Consider the following 15,765-nt stretch of genomic DNA (forward strand, 5'->3'; position numbering starts at 1 on the left):
AGCACTGGGAACAGAGCAATGCCTCCCTCCACTCCATCCTCAGATCCCAGCACAAGCTCGGCCCTGCCAACCACTTGGCCTTTGCTCTGGCCACCCCAACCCACTTTCTGTTGTTCAAACGGCCCCATATTTCCTGCCTTGTCCTGCCTTTGCATTCAGGGTCCCTCTTCTGGATCCGCCTAGAGGGTCGCCTGGCTAAGCCGTCCTTGTCACCAGGTGTCAGCTCACCCGCCCTCAAAGCTCCATCAGCTCTCTGTGCCACACTCTTTATTCTGGATCCCTGTGCCTGTCTTGTGTTCAGCAGCACACACCCAGTGCCGATTAGTGTCTGAGACACAGCGGGGCTCCCGGACCTCAGCAAGTATGTGCCAAAGAGGCAACAGGGGGCCTTTACTCGTGACATGGAGGCAGCCCCAGATAGCGTGTTTTCCAACCACACGTCCCAGAGTATGTCTGGAGCACTGGTGTTGTTCCAGGCGCACCATGGAGCCTAATAATCCAGAAGGTAACAGACGTCACTCCTCGTCTGTGCACAGTAGGGTTGATGGCAGGAACATGTGGAGAAAGGGAAGCAAGAAAAGGCACAGGAGGTCTAGCTGGAGAGTCGTCGCCAGTGCAGAGCAAGGCGGAGAGACTGGTTGAAGCTGAGCTCAGAGCTGAAGCATGGCCTGGAGGGACCCTGGCTCTCGCTGTGACGTGACCGGACACAGCTTCTCAAGCACAGCTCCGGCTGAGACTGTGTGAGCGACTGAGGTACCATGTGGGGAAGCAAGAAGCCGTCACAGTGGTCCAGTAGCGGGGCTTGACGAGGGTGGCCAGGAGATCCTGTGGGGTCTCCTGATGGGTGAGGAGACTTGGGGTGTCCGTGAAGCATGAGAGCCATGGACGGTGCCGAGATGCCATTTACAGAAGCCAAGAAGAGCCGGGGAAGGACGGATTGGAGCCGCAGTCCAGCGCTCTGCCCCAGAACTGTGTTCACTGAGCTGTTCACAGACATGCATGTGCAGGACCTTGAGTTCAAGTCCACTCACTGCCACCATCCAGGTACGGGGCTCAGATCGTGTCTCTCCTAGTCTCCATGTCACAGGGTGTCACTGCGTGTAAGGACCAATACACTCCAAGATACTCCAAAGCAGAGGTCATTTCACCATACACAAACGTAAATTTGTTCATCGTCTATTTGAACATACAGCCCAGAGTAATGCTTCTTTTCTGTTTCATTGAGTTGCCTTATATTTTTATAAATTATAAATTATGTCAAGCAAAGCAATTTTTAAGTGATTATAACACCAATAGTGATGAATCTAACATCAATCCAGTATTGAATTAGACCAAATAAAATATGGGTGTTCTTTATAAAGTGGCCAAATCACTGGAAGTAACTAATTGCTCCCCAAAGACTCTAAGCAGGCTAAGAGATAGAGCCGTAGGAAAAGAGGTATGATCTCCTTCAAAGGTGACACATAGAGGCCACCTTCTGGGACCGATGGCTTTACTGGCTGCACCCGGTAGCAAACCTTAAGTCTCCAAACACCAATTGAGAAGATATTGCCAAGACGTTCACATTACTCAGTGTCGGGCAAATTCACTCTGTGGTCTGAGTCTTACTCCTCTGACTATATGATAATATGTCACTAGAAAAAATTAATTTTCAGTAGATTTTTAATGAAAGCCAATAAATTACATCTTGACTCCACAGCTAAAATGGTTAGCACTGTATTTCCATAGTGGAGAGTACTGTGTTTGGACTCGGGATTATTCTCTCAAGTTCAGCAGTGGCTTCTTTATAAATCAAAAATTAAACTCTGCAGCCAAAGCCAAAGCCCAGGGATTATAAGGGATCTTCTAAAAGATTCATTGGTTTATTTATTTTAGAGAGAGAGAGAGAGCATGTGGAGAGGGGCAGGGAGGGAATCTTAAGCAGGTTCCCTGCTGAGTGTGGAGCCCACGTGGGGTTCGATCTCATGACCCTGAGATCATGACCTGACCCGAAACAGAAAGTCAGACGCCCCACCGACTGAGCCATCCAGGTGCCCTGGGATGACAAGGGATCCGTGTCATGTCAGGATCTCGCCCCTCGGTTTGCCTGCCTGTGCCCCTAAGTTTGGCTCCTTCATTTCTCCTCCATGGATTTCGACAAGGCAGGTTGACGGCAGCAACAGCTTCACGTCAGACCAAGCTCTGGTGTCGTAACTCAGAAGAATAAATCATGCGATGAATCTTGACATTCCAGACTCTGTGCTTTGAGTGCAGAGCTGATGTTTTCAAAAGTATTAAGGGATAGAAACCTCATTTTCAGGCTCTAATTAAGTGTCTTGCGAGTTGTTACAGAATGTGAAAAGTTTAACAACACCAAAAATGAAGACTGGCGGTCAAGTTAATTTCAGAATCTTGAGAGAAATGAAAGTAAACAAAGGTAAAACTAATGGTTACTGAAAGGCCCTCGAAAATCTTGAAGTGCCTGAAAACTTAAGTGGAGTTGTCTTTATGAACCCCACACGCGACTCCTGGCAGAAAGAAGCAGATTTGGGACCAGCTCCCTTAAACCCGGAGCCATACTCTACCCCAAATGCCCTCCAACGGCCACCATCTCCAGCCCTCAGACGCCATCCTTGTACATTCAGATACAGAAGCTCCCAGACTATATACATCTGGAGAAGAACTAAGGGACGAATGGGGAAGAAAGCAATGGAGTGCAGTGAGTGACAGGTGGGCAGTGGGAACCCTGGAAGGGAGGGCAGCGGGTCAGCAGGAGGCTCCGAAAGGACCTGTAGACAAGCAGCACAGGGTTTTTCATCATCAAACTCTTCGCACTCAGAGTGTGAAAGACACAGGAATTAGGGTTTGAAAATGGTGCATTTCAGTACATGACAGAGGGAAAAACAAGAATACATTCAAAACCAGATTGGCAGCCATGGGGACAGACCTCGAAGGAGATGTTCCCACACACCATGACGGGGAACCGGAGCCTGACCTGTTCTCATGAGCTGGCTGAGCACATCCCAAGTTGCTTGAGTCTGAGCAAAAAAACAGAACGTATAATGTGACGGAGATATCAGCACTCCTTGATAACATGAGCATGAACCAAGCTGGAACAGACAATCAAGTTTAAACGGGCATCAAAGATCATCAGACATGGAGGGGAGAGGGGTCTCCTGGAAGAGAGAGATTATTGAACACTGGCACAGGGAAAAACTGAGATAACTCAAGGCATAGAAAAAAACATAACCTTAATTAATATTCTAAGAGATTCACTAGGATACCACCGTCACGAGTGAACGAGCATCCTATTAGCTGGAACAATCAGAGGGAAAAAAAGCTTTTCAATGTCAAAATATACTTACAACTTTTGTTTATTCTTAATTGAAATTTAATTAATAGAGTGTGTTACTAGTTTCAGCTGTGGAATTTAGTGATTCATCAGTTGCACATAACGCCCAGTGCTCATTCCATCACATGCCCTCCTCGATGCCTATCCCCTAGTTACCCTGTCCCCCACCCACCTCCCCGCCAGCAACCCTCAATTTGTTTCCTGGACTTTTAACTTTTAAAAAGTAGAGCAGGAGAGAGAGGTATTCCAGAATGAAACAAAGAACAAAAGAATAAGAAGGAAGATGGAAAATAGCGCAAAGACAGACTCTGCGAGCCAGGGTCAGACCAATGGCAGACCTCTAAACACAAAAGGGACATGAAGGACCCACAGAGAATGAATGGAAGGGTCTGTCCAGCACGTCTGGAGAAGATCTCAAATGTTCAGGTAGAAAAATGTTCAGGTAGAAAGGATCCCCTCAGACAAGTAAGAGGGGCTTTTAAAGATGCATCTTTGGAAACACTGCAGAGAATTTGGACAGGAGCAGAGAAGATGGCACTTCCGAGGCAAAGCAGGGCCACGTGTAGGGCTGAGAACCAGCCGGCGTTGACCATCATCAGCAACACCCTGGTCTGGTTTGAACCCATCTGACACCCAGCAAAATTATCAACCCCAGGCAAGGCTAAAATAAAGCCACTTACAAATAGGCAATAATTAAGAAATGGTGCCTTCTTTTATAAAACTACTTGAAATTACTCTAAATGGCGTTATTCAGGAATAAGGGATACAATGTATAAGCTCCTGATCCATTTCAGAATATACAGGATGGCCATCAGAGGCCCATGTTCCTCTGGCCCATGAGAAAGGAAAAGGCAACTAAAACCTCACTGGGAAAAATTAAAACTCTACCATGGTACAATTTCAAGCAACTGATGGCGGGGGCGGGGGCGGATTCTGAAGAGAAAGGATTTGTGTGATGTCAACACCCTGAATACGGTTTTCTGAGACCCGCAGCTAGCCTAACCTTGGCCTGCACAGCCAGCATGTCACCCCCAGATGGCGTGGGCTGCCGAGATTCCCCGCAGGGAGAAAAGGGGAATCTGCATTCCAATCCCTTCCACCAGGAGCCCAGCTCTGTCCTGCCCTATTGGAGGGACTTTGAGAAAGTTACTGAAACTCTTTCTGTTTGTGTTGTGTAACATGCAACATAAAATATTGTTACAAATATATAGTTTTAATATATTTTAAGGACATTGACTTTCTTGTGAGTAAATTGCATCCACATGATTTTTCAATTTCTTATTGTCATTTTTGAAAACTAAAGCATTTAATTTTCTCTCTCCCTCTCTTATCATTTTCTATAGTTTCTAGACTTTTGCTCTTTTACATAACCAGCTTATATAGGACTAAAAAATTTCATGATATGTATTTACTGATACTGAAATATTAACTTTGAAAGGATATTGAGTAGAAATTCATATGCCAGTCCATGTTAATTTAATAAATTAGATAAATGGGCATAGGCCAAAAATACTGAGGAGAAAACAAAATCACCTGGGTGCATAGGCCACTCAGTCATAAATGGGGTCTGTCAAGATGCCAAGGAACGCTTCTCCTTTTTTTTAACTCTTTCAGAATAAAGGGAAAAACAAAACTTCCTAAAATGTTTCTACTGAACAAAACTAATAATGGCATCTGAACCACAACAACAACAAAAATCATTAAAGCAATCCAATTGCCCGTTGAAGGGGTATGCCATTGACAGAATGTGGAGAGAAAATAAACAAGTAGCTAAAAAATACTGGAAAGGATAACAAAACTGTTAGGTTTTTTGCATCTGGAATGATTGTCTAAATATCTGGAGGAAACAACTAATAATTTATCAAACCCAGAGTTTAGTAAAGTAGTTCAATATAGGATCAGAATAGAAAATCAATAATTTTCCCATGAACTAATGAATGAAGGAAACAGGTTTCTTAGCATATGCAAAGCATAAAGGCATGCTGTATAAATGGACTACAGGCAACAGTAAGAGACCAATATTTTAAGGACTCTGTAGCAATCCTCCCCAAAGTAATCCGTAAATCAATGTACCTTCCATCAAAATTTCATTGCCCTTGGAGGAGAGAGAGTGGTGGGGAGCTTGATGAAATGGTTCTGAACTTTATCCAGAAGAGGAAGTTGTAAAAAGGTCACAACATTTTCTAAAATAGATGAATCATTGTAGGGACGGCAAAGTTTGAAGGTGATTTGCTCACTTCCAGCCATCATTCCTGCAGAAATAAATACATTTCAGTGAACTCAGATGAGAGGTGCTCACTGCTGTATTTGGTGATAATAAGAAAATTGGAGATCACCTAACTGCCTATCTAAATTGTGCTGGATTAGTTAATTCTGATTCATCTGTTCTATGGTCTTCCGTCCACCCACTGAAATAATACCTTCTGTGGGGCGTCGTGAGCAATACTGAGACCCACATCTCCGCTGATAGGGAAGAATAGCAAGAGACACTTAGAGGCAGAAAAAGCTAAAAAAAAAAAAAAAATACGTACAGCCTGATCACATTTCTTGAAAACATTTTATATGTGAGCATAAATATTTCTCTAGGTCTAGAATTATGTTTGTCTGTGAACTGCAAAATGTAGAGGAATCCAAACTCCCAAGGAACAAAAAGAGGAAGGCAACCTTCCACTGTGTACTCGACACATTTTGTGTTGTTTGATTTTATTAGCTGAGTGAATGTTTTGTAGTTTTTTAATGATAAAAGAGGAATTTCCAAGTATTTGGTGATTTTTAAAATGTTCCTATACATAAATAGACTCATTCCCGTTCAGGGGAGTATTTGTTTGTGACATAGTAACTTTTGTCTCTCTGACAAATAGTGTTTGTGACATAGTAACTTTTGTCTCCCTGACAGTGTTTGTGACATAGTAACTTTTGTCTTGTCTCTTGACAGTGTTTGTGACATAGTAACTTTTGTCTCTTAACAAAGTGTTTGTGACATAGTAACTTTTGTCTCCCTGACAGTGTTTGTGACATAGTAACTTTTGTCTCTCTGTGTTTGTGACTTAGTAAATTTTATCTCTCTGACAAACAACTCTAACTTTGCAGATAAGATGCCCCCGTCTGTAGCTCTCCCAAGAAAGCCAACAGGCAGTGATGCTGACATCTCAAGGGACCCCAGTTCTGCCCACAAGCATGCAGGGAGACCACCGGGGACTGTAGAGTGTGGTTCTAGAGCGCCCCCTTGAGTTTTTTCTAGAGAAATCTCTGGAGACGCAAAGAAGTTGCTCCACTGCTGGTGAGAATGTTCATAAAAACCTAAAGCCACCAGTTAGGACTGAAAGAACTCAATCTGCCAAAAATACTTACATGAACAATCAGGAAAGGTCGTTCAAATAATATTAAGATTACCTAAGCAAGAAGTTTATTTTGTGGAAGAAACGGTACTTCTTCGACTGACTTGCTAATGGTAAAAATCAGGCCACAGGCGACGGTCCACCTGCTGTGACCTCACATTCCGCTCGTCTGCCGGGACCACGGAGACCGTTCCCACGGATTTGTTTTATGCCCATGGAGGGAGTAAGCCCCACGGAGCACTGAGCCCCTCCTGAGTTATAAATGCTCGCGTGAATCAGCAACAAAGTCATTTTACTCTCTCCTTTCTGTCCTCCTTGGTCTTTAACTTTGAAGATTCCTCTTGTTTTATTCTTGGGAATTGAAGAAAAGGTAAGAAAAAAATTGAAAAAAATTGAATTGAAAAAATTGAATTAAAAAAAACTGAAACAAACTGAAACTGAAAAAATATGGAATAAATATAAACTGAACAATAACTGATCATTTTACGAAAATATTTTTTATGAAAAATTACAAGCGCTTTGACAATGGGTGATGTATTCATGCCATCGGCTCAGCCACTGCAAAGATTCTGAGTTGCGTGCTCTCTGCTAAACTTGAGCCCAGACCCTCTGACGTGGTCGTTCCTAACAGGACCGTCCATAACCCGACAACTTCATGCTCGCTTCGACACACCCGCATCCTGCTGGGCCGGCAGGACTCGCGCTTCTGCTCAGAGACCTGGTATGTTGTTGCCTCTACAAGGCAGGTAACAGCTTGATAAGCTTCCCGTGTATTTGTCCTCTGAAGACCCGCTGATCGCCGGCCTTTACCACGGATGCTCGTCCCTCGAAATGCTCTGGATCCTGCCCTTTCCTTGTGGCCCTTTCCCTGTGGGGGTGATGCGGCACCTGTCCCCCTGCTTAGGAGCTGCTTCATGCCATTGGGAGGGGGTCTTTCCAATAGACTCTCCGCTCCTATTCAACTCGGTTCCAGCCAGGGCAATTAGGCAAGAAAAGGGATTAAATTTCTTCATATTGAAAAGGATCCAGATGGACATTTCTCCACAGAAGAGATGCAAGTGGCTGCTAAGCACACAGAGTCTCAACACCATTTGTCAGCAGAGACAGTAAGTCAAACCTCAATGAGACACACTTCACACCAAGAGGATGACCACAATCAAAGGACAGACAGTACTGAGTGTTGGCAAGGATGTGGAAAGATCGGAATCTTCACACGTTGAAGTGTGAAGTGGGAATGTAAGATGGTGAGGCTGTTTTGGGAAACACACTCAAGCAGTTTCCCAAAAGGTGAAACATAGAGTTTCCATCTGACCCAATCATTCCACTCCAAAGTGTATCCTATTTAAAATAAAAAACCTACATCCACACAAAACTTGTACACAAATGTTTATTATTACAGTATTGTTCCTGACAGCCAAAAAGTAGAAAAACCAAGCGCCCATCAACAGAAAAGGATAAGCAAAGTGTGGTCTGTCCATAGAATGCGGTTCAGCTGCAAAACAGCGAAGTGCTCGAATGTGCTATGATGTTGATGGTTCCTGCGCACATTACGCCAAGTGAAAGAAGCCAGACACCAAAAGCCACACATTGTATCATCCCATTTTATGTGAAATGTCTAGAATATTAAAATCATAAAGACAGGAAATGAATTCATGACTGTCTGGGGCTGGGGCTGGGGCTGGAGCAGAGGGCTCGGGGCAGCAGGACCGACTGTCGATGAGTAAAAGGTTATTCTGAGAAGCACGAAAATATTATCAAGTTAGATTGTGGTGCTGGTTGCACAACTCTGAATACAAGAAGCAGCTTGGGACACACTATACTTCAAATTGATACATCTGTGCTTTGTGAAATGTGTCTCAATAAAGCTGTTATTTAAAGAAATATTCAGGAACACACTACATCAGTGAATTGGCAATCCAACACACTGAGCACCCCAGGACATCTTCATCCTGTTGCCAGACCCAGCAGCAAGCTAAGATGCACCTGTTCGGGGGTTCCTGCAGCTGAGCCCACCACAACGGACAGGGAGCAGCAGGGAGCAGGATGGGGATAGACCTGGAAGGACAGATGGAAACATCAGCCCAACAGTGCATTAGAGGGTTTGAAATCAATTCAGTGCATTTGTGATCAATAATTGTTAAGTGATCAGCTGGAATTGATCACACTGGAGTACAATGGAGTAGTAATTAGCTGTAGGGTCTCTATGATGTCACAAAACCCTCGCTAGTTGTGGTGCTGTACATGTGTGCATTTGTGGTGCAATATAACACATTCCTTGCCGTGGGTCATGGTCCAACAGCTCTTAGAATCACATTGTTTGAAGAAACTTACTTATTCATAGACACAGCCACATCAGCTCACCTCACTCTCTAAGCAATAAAAAAAGATCTAATTGATCAGCGACTATCTGCAGAGGACTATTACTAAGACTACAGTTCATAAATCATGCTTTGTTAATTCCAACCACAGTCTGGAATAAATACAGAATACAAGTCCTTTTTAAAGTTTGCAAGTGTCTTCTACATGACCATTCTACTGTAAGTTCATAGCACACCAAATATTCCGGATCATGCTTTCATTTCTCTAACTCAGCTTCCACAAGCTCTTCTGGCCTATCACACGAGAGACAGACTGGTGTAGACACTATCACATGAGAGACGGACTGGTGTAGACAACACCTCCCCTCTTCCTCTCAGGGAATCGTTCTCCAGCCAGATAAAGCTGAGGCAGGGGGCTAGGGTGAACACAAGTGGAGGGCTGTCTTGAATGCATTTTTAATAAATCATGGCCTTTCTGCAATTCTTCTCCTTATTAAGAACCTAAGACCCTACTCTGTGTCAATCAAATTTAATTAACATAGAATCTCTGTGTCCAGTGGCTCACAGTCTGCATTAAATCATCGCAGATCTTTGGTTGAGAAGTCCTCTGAAAATAATCCTCAGCAAATGGATGATAAAATTTACCGAAGGATGTGAAATTGCAAAACACAGGGCAGTGCTTCTCAAACCTGAGAACCCCCCAGCAGGTCTGTAGACACACAGCTAGCCAGCCCATCCCCCTGGAGTCCTGATTCAGCAGTGGAGCCCAAAATGTACGTTTCTGGCCTGCTTCTAGGCCAGTCACATTGGCACTGCTGTCCAGGGACCACTCTGTTCTGTGGGCTATTAACATCATTTCTTTTCTGGGAGAGCTTCTCTCTCTTGTCACCCCTTTCTACTCTGTCTGGACACAGCTTACACAATCCAGTCGGTTTGTGAAACCCAACTTCCACGTGGGGCACATGGGGGGCTCACTCGGTGAAGCGTCCACCTTCGGCTCATGATCATGATCTCAGGATCCTGGGATCGAGTCCTGCATCAGGCTCTGTGCTCAGCCGGAGTCTGTTTCTCCCTCTATCTGCTGCCCCCCACCCCCTGCTTTACTCTTTGTCTCTCTCTGACAAATAAATAAACAAAATCTTTTTTAAAAAAAATCCAATTACCACAAAATATTAAGAAGGAGCACTGACCTATGAGTTATTAATTCTAAGTTATAAGTATATAAAGAATGACTCCATAACTCTAAGATTGCCCCAAGTGTCTTGTGTTTAAAACAAAATTCCCATTGTTGCGCTGGGATAGGTCAAAACGTATGACATAATTAATGTTGAGTTTTAGGTACCTCCTGCTCGGTATTTCCCACACGGAACACGTGGGCCCTAACGTGAGCTCCTCTGGTACCACAGTGCCATTTGTCCCCAAGGTTAGCATTTCTCCAACAAATCCAGGCACGGCCATCCCTCTACCGAGCTGCCACGCGCCCCGAATCAGAGAACCAGAACTTCCACAAACACGGCTGCTTCCAGAACCTAGCCCTCAACAAGAATTCGATTTTCTCTCTTTTGAGGCAAGCATAGCATAACCTGAAAATAGTTCCACCTCTCACAAATTAAGATTTCCTTTCTTCACATATTGCCCTCAGTTAAATGTTGTCTAAAATTCGTACATTGTGCTGTTGGCCCGGCTGATTACTACTCGCGAGGTGATGCACAATTCCCAGCCAGAACTAGCTCTCCACCTCTGGCCATCCGGGGAGACTGATGACCCTGCATGTGCCCTCTGGCTCCAGTAAGATCTTCCCATTTGGTTGTACCAAGTGCACAGATGGAAATTTCCTCTCAGATTTTGTTATATGGTAAATTTTCACAATCGATGCATATGGTTTAGCTTGGGGGAAAATATGATGTGAAAATCATTTTCAAAGAAGCTCCATTTCCTCACTTCCAAATATGCCTCTAACCTTTTCTCTTGTTGCCAATCCTATCCCCTTGCCGATGTAATCGCTTCCCTGAGGTAAGAGTGATTTTCCTAAAAGTAAAATTATATAATTAAAATATAACGCGCCCTTTTGCATTTAAGCCTCTTGCCCTCGGGATGAAGTTCAAATCCCCTTCAGAGGGTCACGAGTCGAGACGATCTTGGTCGTGACCATCAGGCTGTGTCCCCAGTGTCCCCTGCCCAGCAGGCAGACAACACCCTCCCATTGTCTCACCACCTACTTGCTGAGGCTCAGGGCGTGTGTGGTCTGTCGCCGGGCTCATGGGCAGTGGGTCTTCACAGCCAAGCCTTGAGCAGGACTCTCCATGCCCTCTCAGGCTGCTGCAGGCTAAGTGCCCGCATCCAGCTGTGCCCAGCTGCTAGAGGGGAGGAAAGAGCTTCCCTCGAGCCTCCTGGGGTCTCTGGCAGGTCCCTTGTCAGCTGATGAAAACAGATTAACAGGAGAGAAGGAGGCACACTTCGTTACCGTAAGCTGTATATGACCCGGGAACTTTCAAAAGGAGGTGAGGGCCAGAAGAGATGGTGAGTCTGAGTGTTGCTAGGCTGGGTGTGCAGAAGAGTGGGGGGCATGAGGGAACAGACAGGTGGAGAGCAGGAGTGGGGTGCTCCAGTCCGGGAGAACAGCAAGGCCTGCCTGTTAGGATTCTTCTCGGGACCTTCTGGCTCTGGAGGTAAGGAGGCTCCTGCTTTCCGTGTCTAGGGAGGGTGCCCCTCACCAGAGGGTTCTGCCAGCTGCTTCAGGGAAGAGGGGAGTGACCTGTTTCTGCCACTGCTTAGCCTCCCTCCGCTTGAAATTCTCGATGCACCAATGAGCCCTTTCTGAGGTAGTGTGTCCTGAACCCCATGACCATCTCTATGTCTTCTATCAAAGCAATTGTCACAAAGGATTTCCCATGTGTGTGTTGGAATGCTCCTCTGTATCTGGAAGGATCATTTCTAACCTATTCACCACCGTGTCTCCAGGGCCAAACAGAATGGTACTTGGGAAGTGCATATTGGAATGAATGAATGAATGAATGAATGAAATCCAGGCACAGGGAGAATCTCTCTGCCAACAAAATCCCACAGAGACCCTGCTGGGCCTGTTATAAGTGATGAGGGAAAGGACATTTTTTAATAACCATATGGAACTCTAATGAATAACTTTCTAAAAACTGGTTGCTTATTTGGAAAAAACTAATTTTGCCTTTTCTGGTCTTATTTTCTGGAGTAAACTCCTCAACATCAGAGAAGGGGAGAGATAAAGCTTTCATGCTTTGAGCTGAATTTTGCACATTTTATGAAATTTCTAAAGTCGTACAATCCCTACGAGAAGGAACTGAGTATATTTACCTACTCACTTGGTTTCCCTGGAGAAGTTACCAGCAGTTTCTGAGCTGTAGCAAGTCAGCTGGAAACCCTTCTCTGTCTCATGACCAGTCTTCCTAACCTCCCCTCTCCTGGCTCTCACAACACTAACCATCTTTGTAAGACACACAGGAGGAAAGACTGAACTCTCGCACCCAGAGGAATAGAATGTGGGCCCTGGACAGTCACTCAGGTACCAGACTGCCCTCACCCCAGAGCATGCGCTCTGTGGCTGGAAAGCTGTGCTCCTCCAGGAACTCTGCTAATGGCTCCTCTGACTTGTGCAAATGTAAATAGAGTCAAGTCAATAACCAGTGGCTTGAGGAAAGGAAATAACATGTTTCCTGGGGCCCTCCCAACACCACTTATTATGCAAAGCCAGTAGCTGGAGAAAGGTGGGAGGGTTTGTACAGATGATAAGAAATCAAGAAATATATCCCATCCCCTTTTTTATAGTTGTTTCCATTTTTTAAATATTGGGTTTGTTGGGAATAATTACATATAGCAAAATTCACCCTTGTTAAGTGCACAGGTCTATGAGCTTTGAGAAAGAAATGCATTTATGAAACCATCCCCGCAATTAAGATACAGACGATTTCCACCACCCCTCAGTGTCCCCTTCCATCCCAGCATGGTCCATCACTCCCGCCACCCGCGGCACTCGGCAGGCACTACCTGCCCCCTCTGGAAGGGTCTCGTCTTCCCGGAGTTTCACAGATGGACTCCTACACTATGTAGACTCGAGTCTCGCTTCCTTCGCTCATCACCACAGTCCTGGGCACCATCCGTACTGGTGCATGTTCGGACGTTCACGCGTTTTCACTGCTGAGGAGCATCCCATGGAGTAAATGACCTGTAGGTTCTTTACCCACAGGCTGACGGACAGTCGGGATACTCCGTTAGGGTCTGTCGTGAATAAAGCTGCCGCAGACAATAGATAAGTCTTCGCGCAATCATGTTTCCATTTATCTTCGTACCCAGCAGTTGTGTTGTCCATTGGGTGGTAAGAACGTGTTTGTAAGAAACCAGCACGGGCGCTCGGCGGTGGCTGCCCCCTCGGTACCCCACCAGCAGCTGCTCCGTGTCCTCACCAGCACTTAGGACGATTAGTTTATGTCTTTTTAAATGTTTAAGTCATTCTAACTGATATGCACACTGTCCTATTCTGCGCAGTGGTTTGGGCAATATTGTTCCTTTTGATGTCTTTATTTCTTTCTGAAAACATCACTAAAGAATTCCTACAATTTGTATCCCTTAGAAAAAAAAATTGTTTAGTCTTCTGTAACCCCTTTAAAAACATTACATTTGACCGGGAGTTAGGTAATGCTTAGATTTTTAGAATTTACTTCTTTCCCTTTCTTACAGCAAATTGCTAGCATAGGCTTCAAGCCAGTGAACTGAAAATAATAAGGAAGAAGAACAAAAACAGCATCGAGGGCGCAGCTAAGCCTCCAGCGGTATAAGAGATGACTCACTTCACTGAACTCAGAAATCTTACTCAGATTCGCTTGCAAATACATTTGAGATGACCTGAATTTTGAACATCTCTGCCAAGAGACATTAATTTAACTTGCAAAACTGTCATAACTTGTGCTTTAGTAGGGGAAAAAGGAAGGTAAGTGCATAAGTTTATAAGGTTGTGGAAGAAAAGGATGAGATGGAACAGTGGCCAAGTCCAGGCAGCGGGGACCCGGGGCCTGAGGGACGGTGGAGTGTGGAACAGCCACCCGCCCAGACGTTAGAGAACAGCATAAAAAGTCTGCATTCTGGAATTGGATGAACCAGCTCTACCTGTATATTTTTTCAACACATGCTGAACCTCACCAAGCTTTGGTTTCCTCCTCTGTAAACTGGCAGTGAGAACAGCATCGAAGTCACAGCTGTGAGAAGTCAGTAAGAAAACCTGTCGGATGCTCAGCACATGGGGACCATGGAGGGGCGGGGGATGGGAGGTGCAGGAGATGGTGACACAAAGGTCAGTTGCAAGATGTGGGCAACAGTGGAGACTCATAGGTGAACAGGTAAACCCTAGAGGAGAATCTGAGAGTTTTAACCTGCCTGGTATCCCCACAGATTCGTTTATGGGAAAAGAAAGCAGATCATGTTACTAGAAAAGAACATATTTTAGCCCGTAAGAGAAGCCCAATGCAAAAATTCAAAAGTAAACTTGGACAGATCACTGTGCACACAGCCTGCTTCCACTATGAGAAAAGTGAATAAGGATAGAAAAGAATCATATTCCCTTTCTGAAAAGACCTCACTTTGTTTAAGGATGAGTAAAGAAAAAAAAATACTCATCTGCTCATTTAGAGACTAATTTACATCATGTCATATGCATCCACACTGACTCTCTAGAAAACTCAATAAGATCCATTTTGTTAACTGAGCTGGATAAGCAGTTTCACTTACAATAATTTTATCTTACAGATATTGGGCACATCTACACAGTTAGAAAGGTGTATGTATAATCGTTCCAGCCATGAGATTGCAAACAATGTGTTATCAGCGAGAAATGGATCGAGTTAAAATTACATGCATTCGGTAACATTCAAGTCATGCTCAACAGCAACAGAAAAGAGTGAAAAAGCTTTTCATTTCCTGATACATTACCATCATACATATATATTTTTAAGTGAAAATGGCACAGGAGTAGACATATAGTTCAAAAGACTAGAATTGAAAGCTTAGAAATAAACCTTTACAGCTAGGGTTCATTGGATTGCGACCGGGGACCCAAGACAATTCAATAAGGGAAGAATGGTCTTTTCGATGAGCAGCGCTATAACAACTACAAAAGAAGGAAGCTGGTCCCTTACCTCACACCATATCTAAAGGCTAACTCAAAATGGCACAAAGACCTAACAGTCAGAGCTAAAACTGTACAGCTCTCAGAAGGAAACATGGGCATAAGTCTGGATCGCCTTGTAATAGCCAACAGTTTCTTAGATGGGACACCAAAAGGTCAAGCAACCAAAGGGGGAAAAAAAACAGGTAAATCAGATGTCTTCAAAATTAAAAACATTGGTGCTTTAAAAGACAATACCAAGGAAGCTGAAATACAACTATTAGACAACTGTTCTCCCAGGAGAATGGGGGAAAATGTTGGCCAGTCGTGTATCTGGTGAGATTTGTGTCCAGAATATATAAAGAACTCTTACAACTTAACGGTGAAAAGAGTTCATTAAATAGTGGGCAAAAGATCTAAATAGATACTTTCCTAAAGAAAATACAGAAATAGCCAATTAACTCAAAAAGTTACAAGGTCAATGTTCACAGAAGCCAGCAATTCTACTTCTAGATATATACCCAAAGAATTGAACACTTTTATCCACAAAAACACTTGTACATGAATATGCATGCCAGCCTTCTTCAAAATATACCCCTACACACACACACACACACACACACACACACACACACACACACACACACA

Source organism: Enhydra lutris, unplaced genomic scaffold, assembly GCF_002288905.1.
Source record: "Enhydra lutris kenyoni isolate GAN:26980312 unplaced genomic scaffold, ASM228890v2 scaffoldscaffold36, whole genome shotgun sequence".
Classification (NCBI taxonomy): Eukaryota; Metazoa; Chordata; class Mammalia; order Carnivora; family Mustelidae; genus Enhydra; species Enhydra lutris.